Genomic DNA, 21,310 nt, shown 5'->3' on the forward strand with positions numbered 1-21,310 from the left:
ATTGAAACGTTTAAGATAATTAAAGGATTTGATAGGATTGAGGCAGGAAATATATTCCAGATGTTGGGAGAGTCCAGTACCAGAGGGCATGGATTGAGAATAAGAGGTCAGTTATTTAAAACAGAGTTGAGGAAGAACTTCTTCTCCCAGAGAGTTGTGGAGGTGTGGAATGCACTGCCTCGGAAGATGGTGGAGGCCAATTCTCTGGATGCTTTCAAGAAGGAGCTAGGTAGATATCTGATAGATAGGGGAATCAAGGGATATGGGGACAAGGCAGGGACTGGGTATTGATAGTGAATGATCAGCCATGATCTCAGAATGGTGGTGCAGACTCGAGGGGCCGAATGGTCTACTTCTGCACCTATTGTCTATGGTCTATTCCCTCACCCGGACCAACACGGGATCACTCAACTGTTTGCTGCGCAGCTGCTCATGGTCCATCGTGGGGAGGTTGTCGCTGGCTGTCCCTGAAGTGCTGTCACCATCGCTTGCTCAGCTGTGTTTGTTTGGGCCTCTGCCGGGTGTGCTGCACTGCCCCAGGCCGGTGGTGGTTGCTGCCACTGGGGGGACCGCTCACTGGAGCTACCCTGCCAGAGAGCCATGGCTTCAGCACCGAGGTAGAGTGCTGCCCCCGACACATCCACAGGGGCCCCCCAGCGAGACAGCAAGACCAGGCCAAGAATGCAGGACTCTCGGATGTCGGCAACCCACACCTCGTGCTCCACTGTGTTTCTCCCCACTGTGATGCACAATCTCCTCTTCCCTCACATCGCTGCACAGTCACTGGTGACCGTCACCAGTTGGACCGTCATCGTTGTCCACCCTGGATGATGATGATTGACTTCGTGTCCACTAATGCATGGCATCTGATGCCCTCCACGATACAGTCCACGTATAAGCTTTGCTCTTCACCCAAACGGCCTACCTGGAGGGGTGACAACAGAGGGATTCTGCTGGAGGACTCAGGCGGCGCTGCACGATCGGCATGTCCCAATGGCTGCGCTAAGCTGTGGCATGGTGCCTGTGTGGGGCAGTCCCAGGCCACATGACCTGCCTCACCGCACTGGTAGCATCGTGGCCCGCGATGGGGTCGGCGCGGTGCTGGTAGGAACTGTCTCATGGACTCCTCCTTGTCAGTTTCCTGCTCCACCTCGGTGACACAAGCCCAGGTTCGCTGAGTGCGAGGTGATGCTGGAACACATTGGGGGGCAAAGATCGCTTCTGCTCTGTCCTCCTGGGCCAGCATCTTGTCCAGCGATGATTGCGACATCAGGTGAGCATGCTGTCAAAATGCACCAACCGGCATCGCGCCTTTGCAAAGATGTGAAGGGCAAGCTCTTCCTGGGATAGCCACGCCACCTGCAGCAAGAGCCCCCAGGTCTTCTCCCATACGGCGCCATCTGCTGCCCAGTTCTTCCCTCATTGCTTCCACCCACGCTCTCTGCTTGAAACCCACTATGAGGGCCCTGTATTCACACTGATCTGCCGGCATTAGGTTGAGGAGGGCCTGCAGGGTATCTCCTTCCAGTGACAAGGCAAGGTGCACCGCCGTCTCGATAGGACTCCACCCATTGTACCATGCTGCAAGTTTTACTTGCGCCAGGTAAGGCTCCAGGCAGTTGATACCATCGTATCTGGGAAGCTACAGGGAGAAGGTGAGAGAAGTGGAGAAAGAAAAATAAATCAGTCATGATAAAATGACAAAATGGGCCAAATAGCCTAATTTTGCTCCTATGTCTTATGGTCTTATGATAGATGCTGTATTCAAGAGAAAAAGAAGTAAAAATATTTTAGTCTCTGCTGCTGATCTCCATGTTTACTGTAGGTTTTGTCAATAAAATGGGTGAGGCGTTTTAAGTTTAAGGGAAACCATAACAGCTCCTTTATTGTCCTCCAAATACAAAATAAAGTGCAGTAAAAACTTCCCGTAATTATGTCATCTCTTCAGAGCAGCCACTAAAGGTGAACTCCACTCAATGTCAGTGGTTGTGAATTATGCATGTATTTCAGACCATTACATTACCCTACATGATCACCTTGATTTTAGGGTTCAGCTTCTAGTGTGTCCTTCAGACTCTGACCCTTGTTTACACAAACACCTGCAGCTTAATGCAGAGCACTTAAACAAATACTCACTCACTGTGAAGAGAATGGGCAAATTGATTATAACATTAAAGTTATCATATTTCATTTGCTATTTCTGCAAAAGTGAAGGTTTATATATATACATACACACACACACACACACACACACACACACACACACACACACACACACACACACACATACAGTGGATTGGGCTACTGGTTAATCAGGAAAGCTGATTTTTGGGACAACTCTTGAAAAACAAATCGATAAAATAGCCAGAATTCCCTTTGTTTATTTAGGACACCATGCTGCTTAATTGGAACAGAGACTGTTGTTGAACATTTTCTAACTAGCATCAGTCACTAAAATTACAAACGTTTGTACATCACTTGTGTGTTTTCAAAAGTAATGATTTTTGTCACTGATACTTGGCAAGTAATAATCAGTAAGATAATTCAGAACTGTTTTGCTCATTGTGGTTTCAAGCATTCAGAATTGGAGATGCCAGAAACACTGGGAGTGAAAATGAAACTATTTCACAACTTCAAATTAGGAACTATGAAGGATTTGAAGATATTAACAGTCATCTTGAATGTTACAATTAAAATGAGTACTTGGAGACTGCAATCATTGAAAGCATTGTTTGAAGGCAGTCCACTATCTGGACTACATGGTTCTGCTGATTTGTTAATTTACAGTCAATCAAAGTAACACGTCAGCATATACTGAATACCTCTGTCGATAACTATAAGGAACTAATACAGTTTTATCGTACTGTAGTAGTTTTTATAGTGTTTTAACTTATTCTGCATTTCATTTAAATACGTAATTTGTTACTCAGTTAAACAGTATTTTGTCTTTTTATACCTTTTTAAAAATATTACCATGAAACATTGGCTAATTGGGGCTGCCGTGTAATTGGGCCGAAATGTACCATTCCTGATGTTATCTCAATTATCAAGGATACACTGTATTTATCTACAAGAAGCAAGGGAAAACACAAGATGAAGAAAGCATGGCATGCGTGACTGTCTTGGCAGCCCTCCAGGTTCAGGGATGACAGGCTTCCTCTCTGGTTTTGTGAGTTTGAGGTGATTAATGAAGCTCTTCCTCAGAAAGTGCAAGAAGTGGCCGATGGGCCAGGCCAGTGGGTAGTTTATGAGCTTGTGAGCTCCTTCTACTACTAATGAAGGGTTTCTGTATGCTCCTAATATATGACCTTGAGCTTCTCAGCAATGCTGAAATGCTGCTTCTCCAATATAAGCCAGCCTTGAATCTTTCTCTGTCTTCCTGCTAATCTTGTTCCGTGAGACTGAAAGGTGTCTACCTTTATATATGAATGTTAACTTGAGGTTGATCTCCACTTACTACTAGATCAAGACGTTTATCAGGATAGCATTAATGCAGTATTTTTAAAAATATTTGCATATGACGTATGCAATGCAACTATAATTAAAGTGTCAACATTTCCATGACAAGTTTAACCTTATCAAAGTGATGGAATTCAAGGAGTGCCTTGAGGAGAGGTTGGGAGGGTTAAGGTATGAATTCCAGAGTTTAGATCTCAGACAGGTTGTAAAAAGTACACACTAACTGTGGACAAAGAAAATCGGGGATGTGGAAAAGGCCGGTTGTAAAAAAGCACAAAACCTTGAATGATTGAAAGGTTAAAGCGGATTAGTGACATAAGGAGCAGCAAAATAATTGAAGGACATACATAGGTATGTGCTGTCTGTGTACGTACACAAAATTGGATGGGAAAAACATTTTACTTTCAATGTTATTTAGCATGTCATTAGTTATCTATATACTACTAAAAGTCTCATGCATTGTCTGTTTGACTGTTTGTGATCTCCAATTAACGCAAACGGTGCATTACAGCGGCACTTTTTTTGGCTAATTCGACTTAAAATGCACTAACTTACAGAATGTGGGAAAAGTTCAGAGTTATATATTCATCTAAAATTGCTCATTCGCCAATATCACCAGCCCCACTTTCACCCGAGAAATCGTGACGCGACACCATGACGCGTGCGCTTGGCCAGCCTCAGCAGCGACACCAACTGGCCCAAAAGAGCAGGTCAGCTCTATTTCGAGCCGTCACGTATCACCATCAGCATGTGTCGGATTGGGACAGATCTAACTGCCACCCATCAATAAGAGATTTTATCGTTAAATCTTATTGAAATGACGTACTTCACTTTCAATATATTTATTACTTTCTGCATAAAGGAATATAGAGTACAAGAAGCTATATATTATACGTCAAAAAGTACCAAATACATTGTGTTAAAAATACAGTTACAATCACAAACCCTGTATTCATAAAAAAATAAATTAAATTGTAATATTGAAATATAATAATTTTGTTATACAGAAAAAAATCTGAACTCACTACCAAAGTCAGAGCTGTTAGGAAAAGCAAAAAAAGGGAATAAAAGACCCTTATCATAATAAAATATATTAGCCACCATCTGTACTTTTATAACAAATCAAAGATTTTGAAAATAACTCAAAAATGGTCCCCACAATATATAAAAGTCTTGTCTAGATTCAAAAACTGAACATCGGATCTTCTCTAAATTTAAGCATGACATAACATCCCGTAACCTGTAATGACGTACTTCGAGACACCTACAAAACTCTTTGCTGCAGTCAAAGGACAGCGGTGACTATATCATATCCATTTAGGAGAGCGCCAACCACATCATCAAGAATAATCAGCTTCCTTTGGTGTTACTGCTTCCTATCTTCTATCCAGCATTATAAAAAACTACGGTCAGCCTAATTATGCCGTGAGGAAAGAGAGGGGGGACATTATGGTCAAGAGGTGATGCCAAATGTTGTCGGGAAGCGGCAAGGAGAGGGAGAGAACAAGAATCGGATGAGGCCAGGGCCACATAACTCCAAGATCAAAGAGTCAGGACAAAAAAGATGAGAGAAGAAGAGACAGAGGAGGAGAGGCATGCACGTCTCCAGAATGACAACAACAGGAACAGGAGGACGAGAGAGGAAAAGACAAAGGAGCTGAGAAATGCATGTCTCCAGGATCAGAGACAAAGAACAAACAGCAGAAGAGATGAGATGGCGCATGAAAAGGTTGCATGTTTCCAGAATGACAACGAGAGGCACAAGGGTGGCAGATCAACGAGACATGTCATTCATTAAATGAGGAGGAGCTATATTTGCCTTGCTACATGTCTTTCTTCTTTAATAAACTGGTTTTTCTTCTTCAATTTCCAAAGCAAAGCAATACCAATAGCATTCAGGAAAATTTAATGCTCATTCTGGTCACATCAGACTGAACTACCCTTCTCTCAAAGGGTGCCCCAACGGGTCACCCCATTGTCTAGTTATAAATTAATTTTAACATGTTCAGATAATAGAGAATATGAAATAAAGTCTGGTATTCCAAAGAACATCTGCAATATCTTCCTATCAAATGATAATGGGTGGAATATACTTATGAGTGTGTAGATAGTATCAGGTGATTGGACAAACTATCCTGATAATCAACACAGCTGAAGTTAATATCTTGTGATTTTTTGAACATGTGCAACTAACAGCTAAAGGTAAATTGGGACAAACAATATAATTTCCTTACTATGCTATTGTCACCAATGCCTAGCAGTAATTTAATGCTTAGGATTAATAGAGGACAAGTATAATAACTTGTCCTCCAATATTGATCAATAACTGACATAATATTCAGTCTTAGTGTTTGTTATGTATTGTAAGAATAGATGGAAAGTCTATAGTATTTTTCTTTTTGTACTGCATACCTCACTAAGTGCACATTAATGCACAAAGCATCAGTAATCCAACTGCTTTGAAATACTAGCAACACACACAAAATGCTGGAGGAACTGAACAGGACAGGCAGCATCTATGGAAAAGAGCAAACTGTTGATGTTTTGGGCTGAGACGTAGACTGGTTACTCTTTTCCAAAGATACTGCCTGGCCCATTGGGTTCCTCCAGCATTTTGTGTGTGTTGTTTGGACTTTCCGCATCTGCAGATATACACGGTATGTATTTTGAAATCCTGATGGTTTGGTATCGAGATCATCAGTTAATACCTAACAATTGAGTTTACATGGAAACTGGGCAAATTAGCAGTAATTGTGTGGAAGACAAATTCAAGGAGTGTATATGAGATAGTTGTTAGATCAGTGTCTTGAGGAGCCAGCTAGATAATTACTTAAATCGAGCATAGATTAAGAACGTAAATTATCTTCAAACTAAAACCAGTGTCTTAAACCTAAACAATGCAAAATACCAAGGTACTGTTAGAGTCAAGAGCTGAAAGGTAGATGTAAAATATTCATTAAAAAGTATAATGGACACTAACAAATGCAAGTATTTAAAAAATGTGCTGATACAATATATATACTGTATATAGAGAGATATCTCTAATGCAAAGTAGCCTAACAACAGCTTAAAAGAGAGGTTAAAGGAAAAGGCTACCACACTGGTACAGTGATTAATTCACATTATTCACCAAAGCCTGCTCTTCATCTACAAATTAGCAGTATGATGGATTTACTCGCCTAAATGATTGCAGCTTCATAAACATTGACAACCATTCAGTCACTTCACCATTGACTCTCTGTAGCAGCAACCTGCACCATCTACAGAAAGCGCTGCAGCAACTCGTCAACACTTCTTAGAGAGCACCTTCCAAATGCATTACCTCTATCAGCAAGAAGGACAAGGGCAGTGAAAACATGGGAACCCCACCTGCTGAAGGTTGCTCTCCACGTCACACACTACCGTGATTTGGAAATATATTGTTGTTCCTTCGCTGTTGCTTGGTACAATCTTGTAACTCCTAACAGTGGTTAGTCTCCTAAGCCATCTCTTCAAGTTAAGTGACTAACCAGTAGAATGCCACATGGGATGCTTATCGGGGTGTAGCTGTTTACACACTAAAACAATGTTTTTGCAGCAGAAATGTATTATATCTAAGTTTGCCAATGATAAAAATGGTTCTGGGTTATGAGGTTGATGCAACGAGGCTTTGGGGGCTCTAGACAGGTGAAGGGAATAGGTGATGGCAGATAAACTGAACTACAGATAATACATAAAAAGAGAAGTATTCACTTCAATAAAAAAAGAAACATCCAGGTTTTTAACTGATGAAAGATTGAAAGGAGTTGGTACTCTAGGGTACCTGGGTAGCTTTATATATGAATCTTTGAAAATTAATGGCAGAGACAGCATGTCATTGGGAGGGCAAAGTTGGCTTTTATTTCTAGGGAATATGGGTACAAAAGTGACGGTAACCTCATGAAATTACATAAGCAGACATAAGAGACTGCAGAAAATGGAAAACAAAGTAAAAACATAAACTGCTCCAGCAAATCAGTGGGTCAGTAGTACCTTTGGACAATGGAACTGGTGGTGGGATGTATTGTGGACATTTCAGGTCAAGTTCCTGCAACAATAATGGGATGAACTGATTATGTCTTACAAAATAAAAAAAAGGGTGAGTACAACAGGGTTTCATAAGGTTGGTTCCTGGGATTGCAGGATTGTCAACTGACAAAAAAATTGGACCCAAAATTTTTAAAGTTAAGAAGAAAGAAATGAGATATAGTTAAAATATGCAAAATTCTTAAAGGGCTTGTTGGAATGCATGTGGGGACAATATTTCCCTGGCTGGATGCAGAGGCAATGTTTCCCTTGACAGTGTGACTACAATCACGAGTTTGTCATTCAGAATTGAGATGAGAAGCCAAGAGGTGTTCAAGAGAAGTCAAGAAGTCCGGATCTTGAAGATGGCAAATCTTTGGAACTTTCCATCCAACAGGGCTGTGGAGACTCCATCACTGAATATGTTCAGAATGAAAATTGATAGGTTTTTGGATGTTCACGGAATAAGTGGTAGGACAATAAAAAAAAAGATCTTCCATGCACTTGGGATTACTAATGAGCCTAGGACATATACCATGCATGGTAGAATCCTAAAGAGCATTAATGAGCAGCTCCTAGATTACTCCTCAACCATTAGGCTCCTGAACCAAAGTGGATAATTTTATTCACCTCAATGCTGAATTGATTCCATGACCTACGGACTCACTTTCATGGACTCTACAACTCATGTCCTCAATATTGCTTGCTTGCTTATTTATTTATTTATCTATCTATTAATTATTTATTATTTTGTTTTTCATTTTGTAGTGTATTTGCACAACTTGTCACCTTTTGGACATTGGTTATTTGTACGTCATTCTTTGTGTGTAGTTCTTCATCGACTCTGTTGTATTCCTATATATCCACTGTAAATGCCCACAAAATATAATCTCCGGGTAGTACATGGAGACATAGATGTACTTTGATAACAAATTTACTTTGATCTTTGAACTTGAATATGGCAGTCCAAGTAGATCGTGAGGTTAGGAAGACATAGGATTCTGTTCTTTATTTGTTATGGCATTGAGTACAAAAGCAGGGAACTTAAACAGTCATCTTACAAAGCTTTTTTTAGGCCTCATCTGCAGTCCCTGTAAGAACAATGTGATAAGAGTCAGTACTGATGAGAGTCACTGGGTATTGCCTGGAATGGAACATCAATTAAGCCAGAGAAGCCAGCTCTGTTCTTTCTAGAAAAGAGGGATCCTTTCCAGGAAGGAGGTTGAGAGGAGACATGGTTGAGATATATAAAAAATGGCAGTGGCGGTAAACTGTAAATAACTTTCCACATATCAAATTTAGACCAAACAAGAGAACAATGGCCAACAGGTGTCTGCTAATCAGAGCAAAGATCTGAGAAGGTTGCCTCCATGCTTGTCCTATGTAGAAAGCGTGAATGAATATTTATAACTGTATCAGATTCAGTGGTTGACAGGTGGCCTTGTCAGTAGTGTGATTATAAACAACCAGATATCTTCACGTCTATAATAGTGTACTAGCACAGGAAGAAAAGATTTAAATGGCCTTTGCATTTTATAGAGTGGGTCCCTTTTAACCCAAATGCCAACTTTTTTGCCTGTTTAATTTCATTTGCCTGTACAAGTCTGCATTCTTCTATACCTTGCCTGTTTGTTGGCCCTTAAATATAATGATTATGTACCCAGTACCAGAAGCAAAAGAAGAAGAAAATATATGGACACTGTGAAAGAAATAACAAATCTAAATATGCGTGATATCATTGACGCTGCGAGGGATCATTCGACGTGGAGAGCCACGATCACCCAAACGTGTAACGCACAAGGCACATGAAGAAGAAGACCCAGTACCTCTCCTGGCAGTGACTTCCAGGTATCAGCCATTCTCTGTGTAAACATTTCCTCTCTTAAACCAAGGCCCTCCTTTTTGATATCCCCACCATAGGCAAAAAATTAGATTTTTACTCAATCTGGCACTTATAATTTGATTCCTCTATCAGGTCACCCCTCAGACTCTTTCACAAATGCAATCTAATTTTAGATTAAAAATTTAGATAGAACATTAGATATCCTTCAGTCATTCAGCACTGTAACTGTGGCTAAACTGTGGGTATAGAACATAGCAGTTAGCACAATGCTATTGCAGCTTGAAGTTTGAAGTTCAATTCTGGCGCAGTCTGTAAGGAGTTTTTACCTTCTCCCTGTGAACCATGTGGGTTTCCTCCGGGTGCTCCAGTTTCCACCCACAGTCCAAAGACATAGTGGTCAGTAAGTTAATTTGTCATTGTAACTTGTCCTGTGTGGTGAACTACATATACCAGTGTGGACACGCCCCCCGGCTGACTGCTCCTGTGGCTCCTCCCACAGATCCCGGTATAAAGGCGATTGAGGCCTGAGCCCAGCCCTCAGTCTCGAGGATGTAGCATGGTGGTCAATTGCTGCTTGTTCTTTCTTCCAGTCAATAAAAGCTGATATCTCGCCTCTCGTCTCAGAGAGTTATTGATGGTGCATCATCCTGTGATTCGGCTAGGGTTAAGTAGGTGGGTTGCCGTGCGGTATGGCTCATTGAGCCAGAAAGGCCTGTTTCATGCTGCTGCATCTCTAAATAAAACAAGGATAAAGAAGTCCCCTTCTACTTCCTCCCTTTCTTTCTCCATGGCAACCTGAGTTAAATCTTATCCAGCCCTGGAGATTATCAACACTTATGCATGCCACTATAACAAATAACTCTTTCTTCTTAATTCTGACCTGCTCCTTACCCCACTCCCATTACTTTTATAAGTTCTTTCCTGCAATCTTCGATAATAATACATACTTTAAATGTGCTCTAAAACTCTACTTTGTGGAGATTTTGTGATGTATATGTACAATGTCTGAAATACATCTTATGGAAATGTTTGATGAACTTCAATGAAAAAATAAATTACAAAAAAAAACTCTATATTCCTCAGTACACTCACTCGAACCCAGTTGTCAATGCCTGTCATATTTTTTTTTTGATCAAACGTATAATATCTTTCATCATCTAAAGTTTTCTAATTAGCCTTTTGCCCTTCCTGAAACATGCTGGTACTGTACCCTCACTATCTCTCTTTTAAAAGAATCCTCTTTTCAGCTGTCATTTCACCGGCTAGAATCTGCTCTCAATCTATGTTCACCAACTCCTCACTTAATGCTATTGAAATCAACCATCCCCAGTTCAAGACTTAAACCAGAGGATTAGTGAGGTGAGGTAAAATAGTGAGGTAGTATTCTTGGATTGATTCAGTGTCCATTCAGGAATCTGATGGTGGAGAGGAAAAAGCTGTTCCTAAAACATTGGAACACACTCAACATTTTAGGAACATCTTCATGCCTCCACCAACTGATTTCTGAATGGACATGTATGCTAACTCACTATTTTTTCTCTCATTTTACACTACTAATTTAATTTTGATTTATTGTGATTTATAGTTCTTTAAAAATTAATTGCATAGTTCTACTGCCACAAAACAACAAACTTCATGACATATGATAGTAATATTAATCATATCCTCTGCATTACTACATTGTAACTTACAGAATTGTGGTCACTGTTCCCAAAGCATTGCCCCACCAATAATTCAACGACCTGCCCAGTTTCAATTCCTAAGATGAGATAAATTGCTGACTTATCTCTAGTGTGACAGTCTAGATATTGTCTTCAGAACTTTTCTTGGATGCACTTCACAAATTTCACCCACATTAAGCCCCTTGCACTAAGGAAACACAAGGCAATATTGCTATAACCTTATTGCCCATGCTCTTCTGTGGAATTCTGCATATCTGTTCTTCTAATTCTTGTTGATTATTGGCAGGCTGATCTTACTACCTCACCAAAGTGATCACCTCTCTCTAATGCTTAAATTCTCTCCAAATAAGAACATTAAGAACTTAAGAAATAGGAGCAGGAGTAAGCCATCTGGCGCATCGAGCCTGCCCCGCCATTCAATAAGATCATGGCTGATCTATCCGTAAACTCAGCTCCATCTACCTGCCTTTTCCCCATAACCCTTAATTCCCATACTATGTAAAAAATCTATCTAACTGTATCTTAAATATATTTACTGAAGAAGCCTCAACTGCTTCCCTGGGCAGAGAATTCCACAGATTCACCACTCTCTGGGAAGAAGCTTCTCCTCATCTCCATCCTAAATCGTCTCCCCTGAATCTTGAGGCAATGTCGCCTAGTTCTAGTCTCACCTACCAATGGAAACAACTTTCCTACTTCTATCTTATCTATCCCTTTCAAAATTTTGTATACTTCTATAAGATCCCTTCTCATTCTTCTGAATTCCAGAGAGTATAATCCCAGACAACTCAATCTCTCCTCGTAGGTTAACCCTTTCATCTCTGAAATCAACCTGGTAAACCTCCTCTGCACTGCCTGCAAAGCCAGTATATCCTTCCTCAAGTATGGAGACCAGAACTGCATACAGTACTCCAGGTGCAGCCTCACCAGTACCCTGTATAGTTGCAGGGTAACCTCCCTGCTCTTGAATTCAATCCCTCCAGCAATGAAGGCCAACATTCTGTTTGCCTTCTTAATAACCTGTTGTATCTGCAAGTGAACTTTTTGCTATTCATGCACAAACACTCCCAAGTCCCCTGCACAACAGCATGCTGCAATCTTTCACCACTTAAATAATAATCTGCTCTTCTATTATTCCTTCCAAAGTGGATGATCTTGCATTTACCAACATTGTATTCCATCTGCCAGACCTTGGCCCACTCACTTAACCTATCTATATCCCTCAGCAGACTCTCCACATCCTCTGTACGATTTGTTTTTCCACTCTGTTTAGTATCATGAGCAAATCTTGCTATGCTACACTCAGACCCCTCTTCCAAATCATCAATGTAAATGGTAATCAGCTGCGGGCCCAGCACCAACCCCTGCGGGAACCCACTCACCTCTGACTGCCAACCGAAGAAACACCCGTTTATACTAATTCTCTGCCTTCTATCCATGCCAATACACTTCCCCTGACTCCATGCATTCGTATCTTATTTATAAGTCTCTTGTGCAGCACCTTATCGAACATCCTCTGAAAATCCAAGTATACGACATCCACCTGTTCCCCTCTCTCCACTGCACTCATTATGTCCTCAAAGAACTCCAGTAAGTTTTTCAAACAGGACCTGCCCTTTCTGGATCCATGCTGTGTCTGTCTAATGGAAACACCCCTTTCTAAATGTTTCGCTATTTCTTCCTTAAGACCAGCTTCAAGCATTTTCCTGACTACAGATGTTAAATTAACTGGTCTATAGTTGCCCATCTTTTGTCTACATCCTTTTTAAAAATGTGGTGTGACATTTGCTGTCTTCCAATCCACCGGGACCTGCCCAGAGTCTAGAGAGTTTTGAAAAATGATTACCAATGGGTCTACTAAAACCTCCGCCAATTCCTTCAGCACCCTGGGATGCATCCCCTCAGGACCAGGGGACTTATCTACCTTCAGGCCCTCTAGTTTTCTCATCACTACCCCTTTAGTGACAGTGATTTTATCAAGATCCTCACCTCCCATTTCATCTATAACATCCTTCTTTGGCATATTAGACTTGTTCTCCACCGTGAAGACCGTCAAAAAATAGTCATTCAATGCCTCAGCCATTTCCTTATCATCCAATAGCAATTTTCCCTTCTCGTCTTCCAAGGGACTTATGATGACTTTAGCCACCCTCTTCCGCTTTATATATTTATAAAAATATTTGCTATCTGTTTTTATATTTTGTGCTAATTTACTTCCATACTCTATCTTCCCTTTCCTTATTTCTTATTTAGTTGTTCTTTGTCGCTTTTTAAAATTTTCCCAGTCCTCCAGTCTCCCACTACTCTTTGCCACTTTGTACACATGAGTTTTTAATTTTGATACTATCTTTTATATCCTTAGTTATCCAAGGCTGGCTCTCCCAACACTTACTGTCCTTACCTTTGACTGGAATATACTTTTGTTGAGCACTGTGAAAAATCACTTTGGAAGTGTTCCACTGTTCCTCAACTGTCCTACCAAATAGCCTGTGCTCCCAATCTACATTAGTCAACTCCTCCCTCATCCTGTCTCCCTTGTTCAAGCATAATACTCCAGTTTTAGATCTAACTATTTATCCTCCGAATGAAAGCAAAATTCAATCATACTATGATCACTCTTTCCAGGAGGATCCCTGACAAGACCGTTAATCTTACCTGTCTCATTGCACAAAACTAGATCTAAGATAGTATTTTCCCTTGTATGTTCACTAACACGCTGCTCAAGAAAGCCATCATGGATGCAATCTATGAAGTCCTCCTCAAGACTTCTTTGACCAACCTGATTCACACAATCTATGTGGAAGTTAAAATCCCCCCATGACAAGTGCTGTTCCGTTCTTACAAGCCTCAGTTATTTCTTGGTTAATCGCCTCTGCCACTGCAATATTTTTATTAGGTGGCCTATAAACAACACCCACCAGTGATTTTTTTCCCTTTACTGTGGGAAATGGTCTCATTTGACAAACTCTCTAGGATATCATTGTTAAGTGCTGCAATTATGTTCTTTCTAATGAGTAGTTTGACTATGTCTCCTTTGCAATCCTCTTTGTCACATCTAAAACTTTCATTAATCATGCTTATATGATTGCAATAACATCATAATTCAAAGTGCTGATCTGGGCTCTAAGTTCATTGACTTGCCTATGAGGCTCCTTGCATTAAAGTAAATATATCTGAGCCTGTCAGCCCTTTTATGCTTTCTAACTTGCTTCCGTCTGCTCTGTGCACTGTTTTATCATCTACAATTTGATCCCCACCTGCTGCTATGCTCCCCACTCTCATGCAAAATTAGTTTAAACTCTCCTGAGTAGCATGAGCAAATCACCCTGTGAGGTCATCGGTCCCGCTCCAGATTAGGGGCAACCATTCCTCTTGTCCAGGTACCAACCAGTGCAGAAATTATCTAAATACCCCAGTATCTAAAACCCCTTATACCACACTGACTCCTTACCATCAAGTTCATCTGCCCTATTCCCCCAATTTCTACCTCCACTGGCACATGACACACATTCTGCTTTTTAACCTTTTTAAATTTCTAAATCCATTTTGCAGACCTCATCCATCTTCCTATTTATGCTGTTTGTATCATTTTGTTCTGTGACTTTTTGCTGTTTTCACTCCCCCTTCAGAATATTCTGTACCAGATCCAATCAAAAATGAACCCCCAACCATTTCTGGTCACTTAAATTTTCCACTCTCTGGCAGTGCCTCAGAACCACCCACGGTCTTTAACTCAACAGCTGCTGCTACATTTACCCAGGAGACAATTTCCCAAGCAGTAGATCAAACAGCATGCAGGTAACCCTTACACACGAAGTTCTGCAGATGCTGGGAATCTTGAGCAACTCATACAAAATGTCAGAGGAACTCAGCAAGTCAAGCAGCATCTATGAAGGGGAATAAACAGTTGATGCTTTAGGCCCAAAACTTCAACTGTTTCTTCCCTTCTATAGATGCAGGCTAACTCTTGGCTCAAAGCATTTGTCTGCTAATTAGAATTCACTCTCATGGAATATGTGCAGAAGAAAGTAAATAAGTCAGTACAACCTGCCTTGCCTTGACACCTGCACTTATAATCCACAGTTTTATGTTACAGTAAGTTATGATATGGTCCATTTCTAAGAGCAACAAGCCACCCCTACCCCACCGTAACACAGGGGCTGACTGTGCCTATTTGAGAGGTTAATGATTACAGGGGTTCCTGTCCTTCCTTGTGCTCAGCCACCTTCATTCTTTTTGTACCTGTAGTATGACCAACTCACTATGTGATGGCATTGTGTTTACTAACTGCGAAGTTCTGCACTTGAACAAAGACTAAAAGCCTTATTGATATAAATAGGCAGAAATACTCTCACTAAAGGAGATTATATTGTAACTACCCAATCTTCAAAGACTAGTTTACTTCCCTGTTTATTCTGCATGGCGAGTTTAACTGTCAATACCCATTATTCGAGCAGTGTGCCCCCTCTCTCTACCGAGGAGAAGATACTTCCAGCTAACCAAGTTTATAACAGTTTATATTTGGTGACACATGGTTAAATCCAAACAACATTCCTAAGACGCTTTTAAAACTCACAGAGGATTTCTATTTTGAATATTTCCAAATAACAAACTATTTCTAAGAGAAGCCATTTCCAATTCTCAAAGCATAAAGCGCAAAGCATTTCCAAATCACAGCGGATAAAGGATTAAGGATTTTCAATGCACAGGTACATTTCCTATAAACTAAAAAGACATACCATGAAGCAGATGAACAAGTCAGCTGTCGCAAAAATCAAAGCTGGAAGAATGGATTCTTGTTCAGCCCGTGTTTCTTTCTTGTTTTTTGATGTTCCTTGCCCCATTCCTAATAAGCCTGACATACTTTATACGTTTATACTTACCCCTTTTCCCTCACTTGGATGACTTCACAAGCAGATGTTGTATTTACACAATTAGTCTGAAAGAATTTTTGAAACATAGATCTCAATGAGCTATCATTAATACTGTAAAGCTAACCTGCACATAAATCTTCCAGCTATTAACACATTAGTTTTTGATATGTCGAATGATATGCATCTATTCTTCAAGCTTCCTTGAGCTAAACAACTTAAGAGTCAGCTCCTCACACAAAATGCTGGAGGAACTCAGCAGGCCAGTCAGTGTCTATGGAGAAATGTACAGTTGACATTTCAGGCCGAGACCCTTCAGCAGGGCCGGAGAGACATGCACAAATTGCTTGAGGGACTCAGCAGGCCAGGCAGCATCTATGGAAAAAAGCACAGTCGACGTTTTGGACCTTTCAGCAGCAGAGACTTGTGTTGTTTTGATTTCCACCTTCTGTAGATTTTCTCTTAAGAGTCAGCTTGTCTGTTTGAAGCAACCCAGATTAAACAACCCATTGTCTTATACTATACACTTGCAGTAATAAAACAGGAGTGGAGAGCTACGTCCCACTTCTCACAGACACAATGTCTGCATATATACAGAGCTTGTTTGCAAAGCTGTTTTATAGAGAGTGCTTGTTTCAAATTCAAGCCGATTACAGCTTTCTATTTCTATCTTAAGAACTGAAGACTGACTTCATTTTACAACCAGAAACTTAACAAATTGTTAATTGGAAGTTTACTTACATCTATATTGATCTTTCAAGTGACAGCTGCTTGAGTTTAGAAAGCAAGCTTAGGCAATATTCTCAGGAAGCGGATATCCATTACTAAAATAGGTTCTATCCACAAGATGTTCTGCACCTGGCTGCACCACAGAGAGTAAAATTGCAGCTGGGCACGCTCTCTGTAGGTACTGTATACTATATAGATTTCATACTATGCCCAAGAAGAGCTGGATGAACTGTCTCATTTACCCAGTTGCGCTTACATCTGCTGTGAGGAGGTGCTTTGAGAGGTTGGTCATGGTCAGAATCAACTCCTGCCTAAGTAAGGACCTGGACCTTGCCTATTACTACAATAGATCCACAGTGGATGTAATTTCACTGGAGGAGGTCATTTTGGAAAGGGACTGGGAAGTGGAATTCCCATCACCAAGCACATCATTTCCCCTCCACCAACCCCCCCCCACAACTTTCGGCTTTCTGCAGGGATCGACTCCTTTGTCCATTTGTCCCTCCACACTGGTCTTCCTCCTGGCACTTACCTTTGCAAGCTGAATAAGTGCTCCACCTGCCCCTACACCTCCTCCCTCCCTACCATTCAGGGCCCCAAACAGTCCTTCCAGGTGAGGTGACACTTCACCTGTGAGTCTGTTGAGTTCATATACAGTGTCTGGTGCTCCTGGTTTGGCCTCCTGTATATCGGTCAGACAGATGTAGATTGGGAGACTGCTTTGCTGAGCACAAACACTCCATCCATCAGAACAAGCAGGATCTCCCAGTGGCCACCTATTTTAATTGCACTTCCTATTCCCATTCCAATATGTCAATCCATGGCTTCCTCCACTGTCGTGATGAGGCCATACTTAGGTTGGAGGAACAACACCTTATTTTCCATCTGGGTAGCCTCCAACCTGATGGCATGAACATCGATTTCTCAAACTTGCAGTAATGCCCCCTCACCCATTCTCCTTCACTATTTCCCCATCCCTTTCTCCCTCTCACCTTTTCTCATTGCCTGCCCCTTGCCTCACTCTGGTGCTCCTCCCCCTTTCCTTTCTTCCATGGCTTTCTGTCCTCTCATATCAGACTCCCCTTTCTCCAGCCCTGTATCTCTTTCACCAATCAACTTCCCAGCTCTTTACTTCATCTTTCCACCTTCAGGTTTCACTTTTCTCCTTGTGTTTCTCTTTCCCTTCCCCTCCACCTTTTAAATCTACTCATCAGCTTTTCATCTCCAGTCCTGCCAAAGGGTCTCAGCCCAAACCTTCGACTGTACTTTTTTCTATAGATGCTGCCTGGCCTGCTGAATTCCTCCAGCATTTTGTGTGTGTGCCTCTGTACCTCCCTCTGCAATTTGAAGATAGACTTCCTCATAGGGGGACCACATTCAGTATGGATTGGAAATAACATCTCCTCACTGACAATCAACACTGGCACACCTCAAGGATGTGTGCTTAACCCACTACTCTAATCTACACCCACAATTGTGTGTCTAGGCATAGGTCAAACACCATCTATGAATTTGCTGATAACAGAACTAACTATTGGCAGAATTTCAGATAGTGATGAGGAGGCCTACAAGGGTGAGGCAGATCAACAACAACCTTGCACTAAATGTCAGTAAGACCAAGGAATTGATAGTGGACTTCAGGAAGAGGAAGTCGAGGAAACACACACCTGTCCTCATTGAGGGATCTGCAGATTCAAATTCCTGGTTGTCTACATCACTGAGAATCTATCTTGGGCCTAACATATTGATGAAATTTCAAAGAAGGTATGACAGCAGCTATATTTCTTTAGGAGTTTGAGGAAGCTTCATATGTTACCAAAGATTCTCACAAATGGCTACTGATGTACTGCGGAGAGCACTTAACTGTTTGCATCACTGACTGGTATGGAGGGTCACTGCACAGGATGTAAAAAGGCTGCAGGAAGTTCCATCATGGACACTAGCATTAAGTGCCCCTTCAAAAGGCAATGTCTCAAAGTGCAGCATCTCCATCACCCAGGACATGCCCTCTTCTCATTGCTTCTATCAAAGAGGAAGTACAGGAACCTGATGACAAGCTCAATGTTTCGAGAACAGCTTTTTCCCCTCCACCATCAGATTTCTGAATGGACAATGAACTCGTGTACACTACCTCACTATTTTCTTTTCTTGCTCTATTTTTACACTACTTGCTTAATTCAATTTTTAATATATATTTCTTATTGTAATTCATATTTTTATTATTATGTATTGCAATATATTGTTGCCACAAACCAACAAATTAATGACATTTGCAAGGGATATTAAACCTGATTCTGATCTTCTGATCTGTTCTTAGATTTGTGGGCTGCTCACCTTGCAACTGTTTGACAGAGTCCTGAAGATATCCAGAGTCAAAATATTGAAATAGTGATTACATTGACAGCTGCTGATAAAGCACAGCCACCAGTATGCAATAGGTCACGTTCAGCATGCTTCTCACGTCCTGATGCTAGTTTCTGAGACTATGGAGACACCAGATGGGGGAGAAGCTTATTGGCAGCTATTAGCACAGAAGTGCAAAGTCCAGCCAGCTTTGAACTGCACTTCTCTGATTGTTCCCGTATCACAAGGATCTGTTGGCTTCATTCCAAATATGTCTGCCAGTGCAGATGTAATCATCTTTGTCCTCACCTGAGGTTCAAAGGAATGCAGTTTGTGCTAAACAAGTGGATCAAGTTTCCTCTCGTCAGACCTTCGAGCTTCTAAGTAAATAAAGTAACCTTTCAGTACAAGTACTGTGAGAAAACTTTTTAACAGACACAGAAGCTGTGTGTGAGTTGAGTATTTGGTGGCATACTTCATTGTCGTACCATCTTGAAGCCCTGATAAATGTAAAACACTGCAGCACTGTGGTGAACGACATATACCTGTCTGGACACGCCCTTCTGCTGACTGCTCCTGTGGCTCCTCCCACAGACCCCTGTATAAAGGCGATTGGAGGCACTGCTCCTCCCTCAGTCTCCAGGATGTTGTGTGGTGGGCTCTTGCTGCTAATCGTGGTCTCTTGCAGCTAATAAAAGCCTATTGTTTGCCTCCCGTCTCCGAGAGTTATTGATGGTGCATCAAGCACAATACGGGACTTTTGGCCCAAAATGTTGTACTGACTCTTTAACATACTCTGAGATCAATCTAACTCTTCCCTCCTACATAGTCCTGCAATTTTCTATAATCCACATGCCTGTATAAGAGCTTCTTAAATACTCCTAATGGATCTCCCTCTTCCACCATCCCTGGCAGGGCATTCCATATACTCACTACTCTCAGTGTAAAGAATTAACTCTGGCATCTCCCCTATATGTTACTCCAATCACCTAAAAATTATGCCCCCTATTATTAGCCCTTTCTGCCCTGGGAAAAGTCTCTGGCTATTGACTTGATCTCTGCCTCTTACAATCTTGAATACCTCTCTCCTCTTCTGCTCCAAAGGGAAAAGCTCTAGCTTGCTCAATCTATCCTCATAAGGCATGATCTCTAATCCAGGCAGCATCTTATAAATCTCCTCTACACCCTCTCTAAACCTTGTACATCCTTCCAAACATGAGGCAACCAGAACAGAGCACAATATTGCAAGTGTGTAACCCACAGGTTCGGCCAGCATGTGTTTGTCTAGGGGAAGACAGCCTCCGGCCAGCCAGACTTGAGAAATATGGTTTCTGTGGTTGCTGCGTGATGTGTTGCCCGGTTACAAATCTGTGCCACCAAATATCAGACAGTAGACCATATGCAATTAAACGACTGAGCTTTATAATTCTTAATTTGACTATAGGGTTAGTAAAGAAAACAAAAAGAGAAAAAAGCCCATTTTAATGGAACAGTCTAATATGCACGTTGGAGCTCATGGTTTTCTGTCCATTCATTCCCCATCAACCTCCTTCGAACGTCATCAACTCCCGGACACCCACTCCAAGTCTACTCCATCCTGCGGTCTACCAACTCTCTCCACTCACGTCTTCTCTCTTCATCTCTCACCAACTAAAGCCCATGAAATCCCTTCTCTCGGGCACATGTAGCTACAGAGAAACCATTCCATTAGCAGTGAACCCTTTCCCAGGGTGTTACACTATAATGAGGCAAGCAGAGCAGAGCACAATATTCCAAATGTGGTCTAGCAAGGGTTTTACAGAGCTGTAGCATTACCTCATGGCTCTTGCATTCCATCCTGATGAGATCCAGGAGCCCAGGAAACTCTTGATCAGGAAGTTAAAGTGTAAATTCGTTCTGAATGGAAGATTAACATATTGAACTTTATTCCGATGCAAGGTTTCTAGCCAGAGACATTAATACTGCTTCTTTTTCCACAAAAGCTGCATGACCTGCTCAGAATTTCATACATGATCTATTCCCATTTTAGATTCACAAGCCAGTTGACTCTTTCTAGGATTCTTTTCATTGTCCACATAAAATCTACCTTTTTAACCAAGTTACAGTTCCTTCCACCATGTGATCTATATTTTAGTACATTTTCGAGTTTGTTTACTTTGAGAATCATGTTTTGCCACTTCATATCACACTACATAGTGAATATAGTTTCAAAGGCCCTGAAGTTATTACTGCCAAATCAAGTATACTTAATAAATATTTCCTGGGAATACTGATATTTCAATTATTTTTCATCTCTCCAGATCATAAAAGAAGATTACCTTGTCCATCAAAATTTTCAT

At 41.2% G+C, this 21,310-nt stretch overlaps 1 long non-coding RNA gene across 1 annotated transcript; it reads left to right on the forward strand.

The window, feature by feature from the left end:
• The first annotated feature begins 3,623 nt into the window (after positions 1-3,623).
• LOC132405154 (uncharacterized) lies at positions 3,624-19,643 on the forward strand. The gene is made up of 3 exons (XR_009515777.1): positions 3,624-3,810; positions 9,168-9,351; positions 18,946-19,643. It is a non-coding gene; the product is annotated as an uncharacterized LOC132405154 (long non-coding RNA).
• The last annotated feature ends 1,667 nt before the right edge of the window (positions 19,644-21,310 follow it).

This window comes from Hypanus sabinus, chromosome 15, assembly GCF_030144855.1.
Source record: "Hypanus sabinus isolate sHypSab1 chromosome 15, sHypSab1.hap1, whole genome shotgun sequence".
Classification (NCBI taxonomy): Eukaryota; Metazoa; Chordata; class Chondrichthyes; order Myliobatiformes; family Dasyatidae; genus Hypanus; species Hypanus sabinus.